Source organism: Cryptomeria japonica, chromosome 3 (genome assembly GCF_030272615.1).
Source record: "Cryptomeria japonica chromosome 3, Sugi_1.0, whole genome shotgun sequence".
In the NCBI taxonomy this organism is placed as follows: Eukaryota; Viridiplantae; Streptophyta; class Pinopsida; order Cupressales; family Cupressaceae; genus Cryptomeria; species Cryptomeria japonica.
In genome coordinates, this window is record NC_081407.1 from 711,729,979 (window position 1) to 711,748,270 (window position 18,292).

An 18,292-nucleotide genomic window follows, 5' to 3' on the forward strand; every position below is an offset into this window, starting at 1 on the left:
GTTCATCCTATCCAAGAAATGGAAGAGCATAAGACCATCTATGGAGGAGGTGAAGCATAATAGTGCATCTCTTTTACAATCTCAGGAGGTACATACACTATAAGCCATATAGCCTAATGGCCTGCATAGTACTCCACATGTGAGAATTTAGGTATATTGCATGCATTAGGCTACTAGGTTTCTTAGTTGAGATTTATGGGTGTACCCATGAGAACAATTTATCCATTTTGGAGACTATGGTACAGATGTATCTTGTTGTATTGGAGAGTGATGTTTGATATATTGGAGCGCATAGACATCATATGGAGGCTATATAGGATTTTGATGATATGGCTAAGATATCTAGAGTAGGTGGTGAGGATGTAGTGGGACTAACTTCTAATCAGTCATCATGAGTGCATCGTGATTTCCTTCTACAATGATTTCATGTGACATGACCATTTAGTTAGGTGTAGATAATTCTACACCTAGTATCAAAAATATGTGTTCGGCTTGTAGTGTTGTAAGACTCAAATCCAAGACTTAACCAATAGCTTTGGATGTCTCCCTAATTGATCCAAAGAATGAGGAGTGAGATGAATGCCCATTATCTAAATGTGGGAGATGATCTTATCTTTGAGTAAGCCTAGAGATCCTATACCTTTCCCTCCTTCTCATGATTGATGGGGTCTCCTTCCTACACCTTCTATTCCTCCTCTATATGAAATAGTCTCGCCTCCTACATCTTATATTTTTCAACCTAGTAGACTTTCTTGCATTCCTCCTTCTTTAAAGGATGAGAAGAAGCCTTTGTCCATTGATCCTAAACCTTCACAACCGTCAACTAAAATTGAAAGAAACTGTTGTGCAAGAGAACATTGCAAAATATGTCATGCTAAGGCTTGTGAATTATCTTCTCAATCCATTTACTCCTCGAAGATACCAAATGGTGAATTGGTCCCATTTGTCCAGCCTTCACCTAACCCTAGGGAGGAAGTTCAACCTAAATCACCAAGTTTAGAAATGCTTAAGAAATTTGATGGTTCATGTTGAATTTGTATTAAAGATCATATTTTCACTGATCTTGATAAAGAAATGGATGAAAATGATGTTCATTCTAACAATAATGTTGATGCTAATAATTCTAATTATGAATACAAGATTATTTATTCTTTTGGTTCTATTTTATTGTAGTTGAGTTGTTGATTGGTTTTGTGTATTCTATTTGCGTCTCTTTGTACTCAACATTTCAAGGTCCATTCAAAACCTATTTTTCCTTAATAAGAAACTATGTTCTTGTGACATCTTATCTCTTTGGGTAATTTTTTGCTGCAAAAATTAAGATGTAGTTAGGAGGTCTTTTTAAATTTGAAACACCTTCAACAATCGTTGTGGTGCAGGAGCACCTAGTTGAGTAAAACTCCCATTTTTGTGTATTTATCGCTTTTATGTTTGTAAACTCTTGTGTTAGGTTGATTTTGTTTTTTTATGTTTTTTTGGGTCATGCTTAGTGGTTTTGATCTCATTTTGGGCTCTAGAGATCAAGTTTTGCCTTTTAGGCCTTGAGTTGACATTTTTTGGCAAAAATGTGAAAAATTGCTAAAAAGGTCTCCTATTGTCTTCAAGAGAATTGAAACATGTTTTTTTAGTGTTTCTAAGAATTTATAAGTTGTTTAGGCAAGTTGATAAGGCTAGGTTGTCAAAAATGCCTTTGTGAGCAAGAAAAGTTGTCTTTTGGCTTAAGAAAGTTGTCAAAATTGTCATTTTCTTGAAAAATGTAGTTATTGAAGCCTCTTGTACGTACAAGGGAATGGAAACCAACTATCGAAACTATATAATGCCTCCCTTTTCCTTGGAAAGGGTTGGTGATTATACTTACAAGTGAAACTTAATAGAAATCAAATTTTTTGGCTTTTATGACTATTTTATTTTCCTTTTGAAGGGCAGTCCATACTGTAGCTGTACAAATCCATACTGTACCTTCTTGGAAGTTGAGATGTTGATGTAATGAGGCTTCTCATGTAATTTTTTCATTGGTTTTTCATTTGCAAGGTGTTTATACAAAAATATTTGCAAACTGTGTGTCTGCTGCCCTACCAGGGGTTTGGAGTTGTAAAATGTGTCAACTTGGTTGATCTAGGTCTGGGATCCCTCCAATGGATTCTTCCAAGTTTATCCATGTGTATATAATGTACATTCCTTTCTTTTTGTACCAGAAAAGTGGTTTGAAGATGCATTTGAGTGTGAACTAGGCAAGTTGGAGCAACTAGGCTAGTTCATGGTGAAAACTCAAGATTGTCATCCAAAAGCAATTTGGAATGAACTAATCAATGAGGCAGTAATATGAAAGTGTGGTCCAAAGTGTTGATCATCTCCTTGGCTTGTTAGATTAAGCTTATTTTGTCAAACATTCCTATTTTGTAAACAAACAATATGCTCACTGTTTTGTGAATGGTAATTTGTAAATTGCTCATTGGGATGCTTCTAAAAGCATTATCCATGCCTTGTATCTTGAAGGAAATGTAATATGTAGAGTGTATATGTTTAAGACCTCATTGAGGTACTTTTCAATTTTCCAAACTCTTCATTTTTGCAGGTTCCAAAGAGGGAAAGTTGCTGACTAGTAAAAGATAGTAAAAAGACAGTGGCAGAGGCAATTCACTATTTTTCTTCTTGTGTGCCAAGTGTTTGACATTTTCCTTGCAATGAAAAGCCAAGGGAAGGATCTTTAAGATGTGGTAGAGGTCCTATACCAATGAGGAGGCTTGTGGAGTGGAGTGAGATGGACTTTCAAACATTACTTGCTCCAAACCCTACCAAACCCTCCAATTATGCCATGAAAGGTGGATAGTCTTAAATCTGCACTAACAGTGGGCTAAACCTCAAAAATCCTTGAGAATACACTCCTAAAACATTATTACAAACAATATTTGTGGTGGAAAGGACCATCGTTGACCAGTAGGAGCAAAATAAGGCCAATTAGGCCTCCACGGGCTAGTAGCCCTGCTGCATAACACACAAAAAAATGACAGTTTTTGTAGAATGCAAGAACCCAATGGAAAAATGAAACTTGGGGCTTATGAAACATAATGAATACATTCCAAATAGTCCAACAATAGTACTTGGGTCTCCTAGATAGTGTGCATTCTCATTTGGGGGTAGTTGAGCCTTGTTAATGAATTTGAGCAGGTTGAGGGTTATTGACCTCAAAACAAGATTATGAGCATTCCAAGGTGAATAATACCTTACTACCCCTACATTTCCTTGTGGAAGACCCCTAGTACACATTGAAACCTAAGGTTGAAGGCGCCAGGAGCCAAGCATGAGAAAGTATAGTTAGAAGCAATAAGTATTTTGAGTAGATCTATGCATGGGCAAGAGTCATCACCAAAAAGGGAGTTTATTAGGCAAGAAAACCATGGAGTACTTGGAATTACAACAACAAGATAGATTGAGTAGTCATATACAATAGACTCTACAAGTCCTTGGTCAATAAATTGATCCTTTTGATTAAACTAGCCTTGTGAGTGCTTACCTACCAAGCTCCCTATCATAGTGGTATTAGAGCCAACAAAAGATTCAGGAGAAAGACACATTAGGCAAATATGGTGACAAATGTAGAATTGGATAAGAAGGTGGAGGACCAAGAAGAGGAAAATAGGGAACTCGAAGAATGATTAGATCAACTAGCAATGAAACTAGTTGAAGTTGAAGTCAAAACTGAAGAAGTCTAGGATAAGGTTGGAGATCAGGGTAGAATGATGGCATTAGAGGATGAAGTCCCCATGCCCAACCCTCTCATTGAGAAAGAACCATTCTTGAAAGCCTTGAGAGCTATGAGTGGTGAGACCTTTGAAGGAGTGGCTCTTTTCAATGGGAAGATGGATCCAGATGCTCTAATATAGTGGATTGAAGGGTTAGAAAATCATTTTGAGTGTGATGGAGTGACTGAAACACAAAAGGTCAAGGTGGCAAAATCAAGGCTGAGAGGGGAAGCCTTAACTTGGTGGAAGTTCATCGAAGAGGAAAGGGTGAAAGTAGGTAAGAAACCACTAGCCACCTGGAAAGCAATGGTAGCCAAAATCAAGGAGACCTACCATCCTGAAGACTATGAGATACAACTTCACAAGAAAAGACAAAACTTGAGACAAAAAGACCTAGATGTTAGTAGCTACACTGAAGAGTTCTAGAAATTGTGCATGAGATCTAGTGTAGTAGAGGATGAGAGTATCAAAGTGGCAAGGTATTTGAATGGGTTAAGATGGAACATCCAGGAAGAGATGAGCTCGTTACGCCCACAAACCATACACAAGTGCTATCAATTGGCACTTAAGGTGGAAGAGAAAGGTAGGAGAAAGAAAGAACAAAACAATAGAGGAAGAGGTAGGGGAAGAGATGGTAGAGGCCATAGAGGCAGTTTTGGGGGAAGAAACATAGATCAACGACCCCAGGGAGAGTCTAAACTTATTGAGCAAAGTGGGGATTCTCAGAGAAAACCCAACTATAGGGGTAGGGGTAGATCTAATGGACTGGGGAGAGGGTCCTACTTCTCAACCATGAAATGCTATAACTACCAAAAGTTGGGCCACCCTGCCTATAGATGCCTAGAGAAGCCTAGTTCATCCTATGGAGGTGAAAAGTGGGTAAATTATGTTTAGGAAGATGGGTGTAGCACCAAAACTTCAGCATTGAACCACCTAGCTTCAGAAGATGGTGAGGGTTTGATGATCAAGAGAGTGTTAATGAATTTGAGCAAGTTGAGGGTTATAGACCTATAAACAAGATTATGAGCATTCCAAGGTGAACAATACCTTACTGCCCCTACATTTCCTTGTGGAAGACCCCTAGTACACATTGAAACCTAAGGTTGAAGGCCCCAAGAGCCAAGCATGAGAAAGTATAGTTAGAAGCAATAAGCATTTTGAGTAGATCTATGCATGGGTAAGAGTCATCACCAAAAAGGGAGTTTGTTAGGAAAGCAAACCATGGAGTACTTGGCATTACAACAACAAGACAGATTGAGTAGTCATATACAATAGACTCTACAAGTCCTTGGTCAATAAATTGATCCTTTTGAGTAAACTAGCCTTGTGAGTGCTTACCTACCAAGCTCCCTATCACGTTGCTTTGATTTTAGATTGAGGGACATCAAGATGAAAATGCACAGCAATATTAGGCTTGTCATGTTCATTCTTATATTCAGACATATGTATGAATAACTTTTCAAACTTATATTTCTTGATTTCTTTTAATTATATAATATATAAATAATAAATATAATGTATAAATAGTTAATTATATGTTTAGAAGTTTTATATATTGTTTTCATTTCTAAATTTTTTTTTGTATTAAGTATCATAGAACAACATTACAATATTCAAAAGTCCTGGCTAGAAAACACACAACCATCTATTAGATAGGACTCATAGTATTAAAAAACCATGGCTGGAAAACCCATAGCCCATATCATGTGTCCATTACATATAGGTTACGGATGAAGCATAGGAAATAATACAAAATATATCCCCAAATTTATAAAAATACAACATTGGAGGTCCCATATTAGCAATATATCATAAAAGGGACAAGTTATCAACTAGCTAAAAAGAAAGGAGGAGTTGGGATCAGTATTATCTCCTAGAGGGGGGAACCACATAGCCCATCCCAATTTGCCCTCACACCACACCTGTACATGTCCCTCGATGAACTGGTCTCTAAAAGGGTGGGTAGGCAGTCCTTCTAGTTCCATATGAGTGAAGTCCTCTCTCTATTGTCTTGCCTCCATCTCCTACATAAATTTCATTAATGCCTCCTCAAAGTGTGTCTTATTACTTCATATTCAGTCCCAGGTAAACCCATGAGAAAACTACCTAATGAAGACATATGTTGCACCATCGTTCAACCATTTGTCAACTTTCCCCTCATCAAGGCAGAGAACCACTGTGACCTGCATAGCAACAAGGTAAAGAATGAGTCTCCTAAGAGACTCAGTGAGGTATCTACTCTTGCCAATAAACACATCATCATTCCTAGATTTCCAAATGATCCAAAGAATTTTCGAGGAGAGAACAAACCAAAAGAGATTAGCACATTTCTTGCCACCTTTAATATAACCAAGGACCACCTCATCCATAGTAAGACATTTAGTATCAATTGAAAGACCAAACAATTTCCACACCTCTTTGGCGAAATGACACTCAAAAAAGATATGTAGCACAAATTCAAGGAGACGACACAATTTACACAAAAGGGGGTTGCCATTATTATCTTTAAGAGGGATCTTGTGAAGCAAAAGTTTCCAGGCAAAGAACTTCTTTTTTGGTTCAGGAGGAGCAAACCAGAATCTCATGAGAGCAAAATGCCACTTTTTAGAATCCCACGTGAGGTTCCAAACATTATTGAGATGAGTTAGGATATCTTCAGAATCAACAAGGGAAGAGTAGACAAGTTTGGTTTTCATTAGAGGGAGAGAAGAGTTGTCAACCCAAGAAAGGGGAGAAATAGGGGAGAGTGAAGGAGGGGAAGATGAGGAGAGGATGGGGTCTAGTGTAGTCTTGAGGACATAGTAGGTTCTGGCTTGGGAGATGGGGAGGTTGAAAGCCGAACTAAGAGCATACTAAGAAATTAGAGAACTATCTTTCAATATGTGTTCAAAAGTAACAACGCCCAATTTATGCCATTTCAAGGCAGAATACCCTTGAAGGAAACCTAGTTGCTTCCCATTATGCAGAATATTCCACCATATAGATCTACCCAAGTTGAGAGTACCCTTATTATCAACAATGCCACTGTTAGTGATAAATTGTTTGATATGGTTCCAAGCCCTCCATATGGACTTAAAGACCTCTGAGCCAGTAAGAGAGATCTCAAAATTGCCAGCAATCAAGTCCCACATGGGCAAGTTCCTCCATTTCTTTGTCTATTTAGGGAGGGAGCACTGTATATTTTGTCTGAAAAGAATTTTCCAAGGTTCATTGCCATCAAGGGCTTTAAAAATCCACTTGGCAGCCAAGGCAATGCCCTGAATTTTGAGGTCTTTGAGGCCCATGCCCCCTGCATCTTAGATCTAACACACCAATCCCATTTTACAGCATGTTGTTTCCTGTTCCCCTTCTCATCCGACCATAGGAATTTCCTAATTTTTTTTAAGACATTTCTAAAATTTTAATAATTATTAGACTTTAATATATAATTAAAGTTTAAGTTTCATTACATACTTGTGTATTAATGTTTCTATTATATTTCATTTTTAATTAAAAATCAAAACTTACAAATTTTCACTTATTTATTTCAATAATAATTATAATGGGCTCCTTCCCTACCTACCTCCCTCCTTCCCCCTATTTACAAATTAGCAATTAAGATTATTAAGAATTTTAAATTAATTTCATAACATTATTTATTATTGATGGAGAAATTTAACAATTATAAATTTCTTAAAAGTTTAAATTCATAACTAGTTCTATAAATATAAAAGAATTAAATTTATATCTTTTTATGTTTTGGATTTTCTTTTATTAAAATGTCTTATATATAATATATTTTATTAGGAACGTTTTAAATGTAATAAGTAGTTTCCAAGTGATATACTCTCATATTACTGTGGCTAATAAAATCTCATATCCTAAATATACTATTTTTTATCTTTATAATAGTAATTCATTTTCCATCACCTCATATTAGATTGAGATGTGTAGGCTTGACCTAGGTGAATATCACACTCCTAGATGTAAACCTTGTAGCTTTATCATTTACATCTATATTTCATGTCTTAGATTCTTTTTTTTAAAAAGATTTTGAGTTAAGCTAGCACATATTCACTTCCAAATTATACTCTCCTCATATGAATACAACATCACACAATCCTAACTAAAAGTACATATATCCTAACACTATTGACACAACTTAGACCTTAGACCTTATATATTCTTTATGTTTGGAGGTGGCAATGGCTATGCAGTGGACAAAATGGCCCGCTGCCGCATTGCCATGCCTGCCTTCTCCATGCAATCCCCTCCATCCCATGCGATGCCATCACGCCGACGCCGTCCAATCAACTGTAGCGGTCCCAACAGCCCGTACCCTACACGGATCTCCCTGCTAACACCCGGTTTTATGCGCTCTGGGTGCCATTAATCCTCAGCGCCATATCTACCCATCCACCTACTCTTTAGTTAATGCACTGCGCGCGTAAACTCAACCCTCCAAATCGACTCGGAGCGGCAAAAAAATCCCCCATTTTTCCACAGATTTTGGCAAACAAGCAACAATGGAGACTCGGACAACCAGAAGATAGAGAAGATTGATGAAAAATGGTTCCTTAGTTCAGAAACATATCATCCCAGACATCGTAAACGCCTATAGGTGTGTAATTTTCGACTGCATTTTACGTTCCCAATGTGTGTAATTTTTGCAATGTTTGCAGTGTAATTTTAGACTGCGTTTTATTCTGCATTTTATTTTAGTAATTTTACACTTATTTTTTAATGATTAATTATTATTTAAACTTATGTTAATGAATTTTAAATTACTAATCAATTATATTTTTAAATATTGGTAGGCAACTAAAAACTATTTCCAAATCAGACCTGGTGAAGCAAGGCCATCTCTACATATTGCACACCAAAAATTAGGTAAGTTTGTCCACAGTAGCTTTCTTCTTCAATCTTTAAAATGCATTATCTTTCACGTAATAACGCCATTTTATATGAATTTAAAAAAAAAAATGTTAATTTTTTTATAAGGAGTTCAATGGTTTGGATAATTTATTAGTTTGATGTCTTATAAATTGTATCTTTTTAATTTGTCATTTAATCCAACTTACTCTTGTCTTCGAAGTGTCATATCATAACTTGATCAAAACATGTATTTATCACGTATTCATTGGTCTCCATATCTAAGATTTCAGACATCATATCATGTTATGTTTGCATCCTTATACACTTCCATTATTATTCTTTTTGCAAAATAGGCAGAAACCTCCAAAAAAATTTATCTCCTAGGTTAAACCATCACATATATATCACCACATTTAATCAAAACCATTTACATGTAGACATGATCAAACTTTATCCTTCATCTTGGATAGTCAAATTTTATCCAAAAATAGCTAAAAAAATGAAAAAATGAAAAAATGAAAAACCTAAAATAAAATAAGAAAAGTAGAGTCCATAGATGGAGAAGGGTAAGAGATTTTATTTAAGCTCTTAGGTTAAGATCAACTTTTAGCCTTCCTAGATAGCCACATGCTATTCATTACTAAACCACACAAAAGGAAAAAAATGAAACAAAATATCTTACATCCGCTTGTAACAAAATATCAAACAAACCTTTGAACGGTTGAACCACAATATATGAAATTCTATATTATCGAGAATTTAACAATATTTCTATAATTTCAATATTAGTAAATTATGTAGAATTTCATATATTGTGGTTCAAAGGTTCAAAGGTTTGTTTGATATTTTGTTATGAGCGGATGTAAGATATTCAACATTAATAATCATTTTTCATTTTTCATTTAATCTAACCTACTCTTGTTTTTGAAATGTCATATCATAACTTGTTCACATCATTGTAGACATCCATATCATAGGTTTGATCACAATCCATATAGTAAAAAATCTGTTTGTCCTGTCAAACGAGCATCATGTATTCACTGGCGTTGAGGATCAATGGCATCATGTCCATGGTAGCTTTCTTCTTCAATCTTTAAAATGCATTATTTTTCATGTAATAACCCCATTTTCTATGAATTTTTTTAAAAAAATGTTAATTTTTTTATAAGGAGTTCAATGGTTTGGTTAATTTTTTAGTTTGATGTCTTATAAATTGTATGTTTTTAATTTGTCATTTAATCCAACTTACTCTTGTCTTCGAAGTGTCATATCATAACTTGATCAAAACATGTATTTATTACGTATTAATTGGCCTCCATATCTAAGATATAGACATCATAACATGTTATGTTTGCATCCTTATACACTTCCATTATTATTCTTTTTGCAAAATAGGTAGAAACCTCCAAAAGCATTTATCTCCTAGGTCGAACCATCACATATATATCACCACATTTAATCAAAACCATTTACATGTAGACATGATCAAACATTCATTTTTCATTTAATCCAACTTAATCTTGTTTTTGAAATGTCATATCATAACTTGTTCACATCATTGTAGACATCCATATCATAGGTTTGATCACAATCCATATTGTTGCCATCTGTTTGTCCTATCAAATGGGCATCATGTATTCATTGGCATTGAGGATTAATGGCATAATGTCCATGGTAGCTTTCCTCTTCAATCTTTAAAATGCATTATCTTTCATGTAATAACCCCATTTTATATGAATTTTAAAAAAAAAATGTTAATTTTTTTATTAGGAGTTCAATGGTTTGGTTAATTTTTTAGTTTGATGTCTTATAAATTGTATGTTTTTAATTTGTCATTTAATCCAACTTACTCTTGTCTTCAAAGAGTCATATCATAACTTGATCAAAACATGTATTTATCACATATTCATTGGCCTCCATATCTAAGATATAGACATCATAACATGTTATGTTTGCATCCTTATACACTTCCATTATTATTCTTTTTGCAAAATAGGTAGAAACCTCCAAAAACATTTATCTCCTAGGTCGAACCATCACATATATATCACCACATTTAATCAAAACCATTTACATTTAGACATGATCAAACATTCATTTTTCATTTAATCCAACTTACTCTTGTTTTTGAAATGTCATATCATAACTTGTTCACATCATTGTAGACATCCATATCGTAGGTTTGATCACAATCCATATTGTTGCCATATGTTTGTCCTATCAAAAGGGAATCATGTATTCATTGGCATCCATATCTTAGGATATAGACATCATAACATCTTATGTTTGCATCCTTATACACTTCAATTATTATTCATTGTGCAAATTAGGTTGAAACCTCCATAAACATTTATCTCCTAGGTTTAGACCCATCATAGTATGCATCTTAGGTCAAACCATCGTTTATATATATATATATATATATATATATATATATATATATATATATATATATATATATATATATATATATAGATATCATAACTTCTTATCATATCATATACATCCAACATCCCCCATTACACACATAGACTAATAACATTACATTTACATCCACACCATAACCTCATATCCTACCATCATTATATCCCACAAAATAATATATACATAATATCAATACATTTGATCAAAACCATTTACATGTAGACATTAAACATCACCCTTCATCTTTGATAGTCAAATTTTATTCAAAAGTTAAACCTAAAAGAAAATAAGAAAACTAGAGTCCAAACGTACATGCCACTCATTACTAAATTACACAAAAAGAAAACATACATCCACTTGTAACAAAGTGTCAAACATACCTTTGAACCAAAATATATATGAAATTTTATATTATCGAGGATTTAATGATATTTCTATAATTTCAATATTAGTAAATTATTTTTTATGGTTTCTATTTCCATGATTTTTGCAACATGTCATTGAATTTCATTCTAATATTATTTTGAAACTCAAAAGAAAGTGTGAACACTAAGGCAAAGAGAATTGTGTTATGGAGTGATTAGAAAAATTAATATAATTGTTCCAACATATTTGAATAAGATAGAGGGTCACTAACTATCTTAATATTATTCAGAATGGGTAAAAACAAAAACAACAAATGGAAATCACTTATCGAACTAGGTGTCCAAGATATTCCAAACCAAGGAAATCATTTCTCAAGTGATGACCTTGAATGGACACCTATTGGAGTTGGTGGTCAGATGGACTTATGTGCTGCAATCCCTCTTGAAAGGCTCCCTCACTTTGTCAAAGGAGAAGGTTTGTTGGATAGCACAGAGACAAACTTTGTACGCAAGAAGCATAGAGTCAAATTCAAATAATCCTATTGATCACACTACCAAGACATATTCAAGGTTTTCCTTTATTTAGTATATTAGTTGAACATGTCACAATTTATATTTTTCATTTATTATGTCAATTAATATATATTTTTTGGAAATTTATAAACAGTTATTGGTGTGCATTTGGCCCCGAGGACAATAGAGAAAAAATTAGAAAAAAGAAAAGGATAAGGAAGTTCATCCAAAAAAGGGGTTCCCAGGCTCATTTTCTTGTCAGGGTTATGTATGGTAGACCAGATGTTGCTATTATTACATACAATGAATTTACCCATTGTGATGCTAATGGTGAATTTTGTCATGGAAAGGATGATCCTTCTAGTGGTCCAAGAAGCAATTTTGCACCAAGATTATCAAATGAGTGTAAATCGTATATTGAAACCTTATTACTAATGGGTGTGGGGATTGACACAATATGTGAGCAACACTACTTAGATCATGGTTTGACTAAATTGATGAATAAGAGGGACACATGTTTGTTGAGAAAAGATGTGTTGAATGCATGGAAAAGAGTATGCTCCCTTCGATCTCAAAAAAATGAAGATGATGCAAAAAGTGTAAGCTTGTGGCATGTAGAGGGGAAAGATAATTTTTTCTACTATAAAAGACTAAACAATGTGGAAAATATTCCATTTGTCATGGGCATTCAAACACCATGGATGCGAGAAATGATGGTGAAACATTCACATAACTCAATCATTGCAATGGATTCCACATTCTCAACAAATAAATATGGTGTAAGTAAAATAATGTTGCCCATATTTATGTATCTTAAATCAATCTTTGATACTTCTTTTCTATGTATTTCTTCATAGATATCTTTTATTTATTGATATAGTTTATTCATGTGTAGTATGAGTTATATACATTGCTTGTATTTGATGAACAAGAGGTCGGCATACCTATTGCATGGGTCATATCCTCAAGAAATAAAGTTGAGGATATAAATGAATGTCTTACAGAGGTTTATAAAAGAGGAAAATAGAGTAAAGAAGATTGGCATGTCAATGCATTCATGACAGATGATGCTAGTGCTGAGATTGAGGCAATCAGGTTTTTATTGACTTCAATTTTTTTTTTTAATTTAAAATAACTTCAACCCATTTTAATTACTTAATATTTAGCTTAAATGTTACTTATGAACACTAAATTTTGTTTCAATGTTACTTATGAACTTTTATAATGTAACTTGTAGATCATCATTTAATTGTCGGATACTTTTATGTATTTGGCATGTGCGAAGGGCATGGTTGAAGAATGTGTATAGGTAAGTCAATCTTTAATTAAAATATGTCGAATATTACATAGTGCAAAATCATATCTAAGTGATTTTTTTTTATAATTTAGGTATGTCAACAATAAGGATATTGCAACAAGTATGTTCAATAGATTGGGTGAAATAATGTACACAAAGAGTGATGATGAAGGCATTATTACTCAGTTGATAAAAAAATTCATGGAAGATTTCAAAGAAGAAAAAAAATTTATTGATTACTTTCAAAAAAATTGGTGTCATGATGAGAGGCATATTGGTAAGTTCACTAAATTATTCATTATGGTTTCTATATATTTACATCATTTTAGTTGATTTTTATTTGACATGATTATATTTGTTTGTTTAGCAATGTGGGCCAAAAACTTTTGAAGCTTTCCTCATGCAAATCAAGAAACTAATGCTTCCATAGAATCGTACCACTTCCATATCAAGAGTCACCATTTAAGTGATCGTGCTAAGAAATGTACAAGGAGAATGGACTGGCTTATCTATGTACTTCTTCATAGGGTAGAGCCCTTCTATAAAAATAAAAGATATTTGCAGCTATCTGGGTTTCTAACAAACTTCAAAAAGGAACGATATTACATAACTGCATTAGAAAGATAAAAAAAAATACCAGATGTAGATTGTTATCCATATGATCTTCTCCATAACACATATAAGATGAGAAGCCAAACTGTTCCAACCAAATGGTATTTTGTAAGAAAATTTGGACCTGATTTTTATGTGTGTGATTGTGAGTGGGCAAAAAGAGGAAACACATGCAAACATGTGTTGAAGATTTTAGATCTTCTAAGGAGAAACAAAACAAATGAGCAAGAACAAGGTATTGGTAAGGTCCATTCGAGATATAAGTTTAATATTCATATTTTTAATGATTGTTATATTTTTTCTCAAAACTAACTAGATTAATCTTATTAAGTTACAGAAGGTGTTACTCTATTGGTTGATGATGACCACGATGTTAGAGGGAGTCTTAGTCATGAAAATATCACTACAGGTAATGTTGATATTGTCTTTACAATTAAATATTAAATAATTTTATGGTCATCAAAATTAAGTAATTCTTATTTCAAATGTAGATAGTTGTGTTCAATTAGAAGATCAAGATGTGTCTGGAGTTGTCATTGGTGAAGTCCAAAGAACGGGTAAAATTCTAAATCATCATTTTATAATCAAATATTTAGATTCTTTTAATTATTTTTTTACTTAATCATATTTTTTTTATAATACAAATGATTGAAATTCATTTGATGCTTCCTCTGATAAGTTTCAAAATTCCGTTCATTATTTGAATTTATTACTCCAAAATTTAACAACAAGAGTAGATGAAAGATATTGTCTTTACAATTAAATATTAAATAATTTTATGGTTATCAAAATTAAGTATTTCTTATTTCAAATGCAGATAGTTGTGTTCAATTAGAAGATCAAGATGTGTCTGGAGTTGTCATTGGTGAAGACCAAAGAACAGGTAAAATTCTAAATCATCATTTTATAATCAAATATTTAGATTCTTTTAATTATTTTTTTACTTAATCACATTTTTTTTATAATACAGATGTTTGGAATTCATTTGATGCTTCCTCTGATAAATTTCAAAATTCCATTCATTATTTGAATTCATTACTCCAAAATTTACCCGCAAGGGCAGATGAAAGAAATATTTTCAATGAATGTGTTGAGAGATTTAGAAAAGATATTGATGCATCTCTTTCTTCCAAATTTACACCAAACCCTGGGTCAGAGAACATGCCTATCAAATGAATGCCACCATGGTTTAGTCCAAGTAAAATGCACAAACGTCATTCTATTCATCAAAGATATAATGTCATTTCTCAAGACTTGAACAAAAGAGTGGAGTGTGAAAATTTCCAATTCCCCTCTATAGGATGTAGAAAGAAGAAGAAAAAGAAGGTCACTAATCGCTCAGGTATAGCGATACAAGAAGAAAGTCTTATTATCATGCAACAACAAAGTGAGTACATTTATTATAAAGTATTTTGGTAATTTACATAGCAATGTCTTATTTTTATTTCATATATTAAACATATGTTATTGTAGGTTTGGATGATCAAGCAAATACTCGACGACGTCGATGACCTTTTTCCATTGATCTAAACCAAACAATAACAGATGAAATAGACCATATAGATGGTAATTTTTTAACTATTAAATGTATCTATTAATTCTATAAAAAAATACTCAATTCATATGTCTAATAACTTTTATGTCCTTATTCAAACAAACTAGATAGAATTTGTGGAGATCAACCATCAATGGCCAATGTTATCCCCACTCAGACATTTCAACAAGCCAATCCAGGTATTAAATAATATAATATTCTTCATATTAATTACATAATGTGGCTTTACGGTATAACATTTTATCTAAGTTGATGTGCATGTTTTTGTAGTTTTAAATGATTCAACAAATACATGAAGAACATATGTTGCCCTTTCCTATGGATCTTAACCAAACAACAACAATGGATGCAATGCAAACTAGAGATGGTAAGAAAATTCAAAATTAAATTTCAATCAAATTTTGGATCTTTAACCTCTAAATTAATTTTATTTAAGTTGACATGTTAAATATGCATGTTATTGCAACTTTAAATGATCGGGAAAAAAATGATGGATTGAACTTCAATCAATAATGAGTCTTTTACTTTTAAAACCATTATGAATTGAACTTCAATCAATAACGAGTCTTTTACTTGTAAAAACATTATGAATTGAACTTAAATCAATAATGATTCTTTTACTTGTAAATTAATTTTATAACTAGCTCATTATATGTGCAGGTAGTGATGATACTATAATGGAGGATCATGGTCAATATTTTCCTGGATAACCATTATGGTGTAGGATACTTTATTGTAATGGATTATTTATTGAGTGTGTAACTCTATTGAGAAATTGGATCTTGGATGGAGTGGCTTGTTTTTTCAAGATAGAGACATTATTTGCATACTATATTTTTGAGTTGGACTACTATTGTGTATGTGAGAAATTGACTAAATCCATTATGAATTTTATTCATTTTATGCCATTAGCATGCAATTTTCTTTGGGTAATGTTATTTTTACATGATACTTCAAATATGTTTTGACATCTAACATGTCACGTGTTGTGTAAATTTTTAATGATTTTGAGGTGTACACCAAAGAAATTGTCACTTGATTAAGAATGCAAAACTATAAACATTCACCAAAACTAATAGAGACATGAACTAACTTGTCTAGAACCGTTGATAGTAAACAAGTCAATAAAACACTATATAGGTGTCTAGTAGGATATTGATTTATTTGACTAGTACTTGTCCATACATATCTTATCCAAATGGAGTCTTGTCCCAATTTAAAACTCATTCAAACTAATAATTGATTTAACTATGAAGGGGGTTCTATTTAAATCTTCAAGGAAAACATAGAACTTCATATTGAAATATTCAAAGCATCTCCATTTTAGAAAAGAAAAGGCATCATTAAAATGAGAATATTGTTTATTTTATTCTATCGAATTAACAAGCATGATTATTTGGTTCTATTCTTTATAAGGTAGGGAAAGATGTATAATTCACTTATTTTTCTAGTTATCTTATATCATAGTCCAAAAAGAAGTTGTCTAGAGCTTGATCTGGTATAACTAAGTTATCAATGATAAACATAGGTACAACAATAAATGAGAGAAAAAATGGATAACTTATTCATGTATGAAACATTAATTTAATTTTATGAATAGTATTATTGTTCCAACATAATAAACTTTTATTGTATTAAGTATTTTGCAAAAAAATTCTTCCAACATAAAGAAGCGATATATTAACTACAACATACTAATTATTCAAACATTTGCAACCATTGATACATCCAAGGCCAAACAATACGAGATCTCATAACTATTTTTACGAATAAATACAAAGGGTCAAACCCCTAGATAGATTAACTTTATAGTATGAAGCAAAATGATTGTAGACAAGCAATAAACATGCAACAGGCCTAGGATGATATCATGTAAAAGAAGAATGCAAAGTAGATCTCCTTTAAGCTCTTAGGTTAAGATCAACTTTTAGCCTTCCTAGATGGGTTTAAAATGGAATGAATGAATGATCTTAAATACAACAACATAAAATACGGATCAAAAAATTACATGCTAAGTCAACTCATAATGGCTAGTCAAGTGGTCCATAATAGATAACATTGAATTTTAAAAGTGAATAGTATAGATCCAATCCAAGGGGATCAACAATAGATTTGAGGATCAATGATGCAAATCTACAAATATTTTTGATATAGTAAAAAGATATTTGATCCAAGTAAACTAAAACAATCAAGATGTAAAGAGCAAATGTTTCTCATATAGTAAAAAGATATTTGATCTAAGTAATGGGTCATTTTTTAAGTATTCTTACCTTTTGCACTTCATTGAAACTTGCAAAATAAAGAAAAATTGTAATGAGTAATTTTTGTCTCACATTTTTAAATAGACACAACCGCAACATGCATTAAAAACCTTCCTTGAAAAGTAAGAGAAATAGAGGGAGAAAAGTAAGAGATTTTATTTGTTATGGTAAGTGATAAAATAATTCTAACTATGCAAAAGAATTAAAGGGATTTTGTCTCAATACATCGCTTCTTTAATTAATGGCACCCAGAGCGCGTAAAACCGGGCGTTAGCAGGGAGATCCGTGTAGGGTACGCGCTGATGGGACCGCTGCAGTTGATTGGACGGCGTCGGCGTGATGGCATCGCATGGGATGGAGGGGATCGCATGGAGAAGGCAGGCATGGCAATGCGGCAGCGGGCCATTTTGTCCGCTGCATAGCCATTGCCCTTCATCCTGCAGTTCTGGGAAGCTCAGTGATATTCGCCATTACAGCTCACCCTAAGCTGGAACTGAGAACTGCCTACACGAACGTTGTCTGCAGGAGTTGTTCATTCTAAACGCGCATGGGGTATTTATATAGATCGAATTACTCCCTTATGCATATTATCCTCAGAAAACCTATCTGTATATCAAAATTTTCAGATGTTGGATCGCTACTAAATCCTTGTAAACTAAGAATTGCAG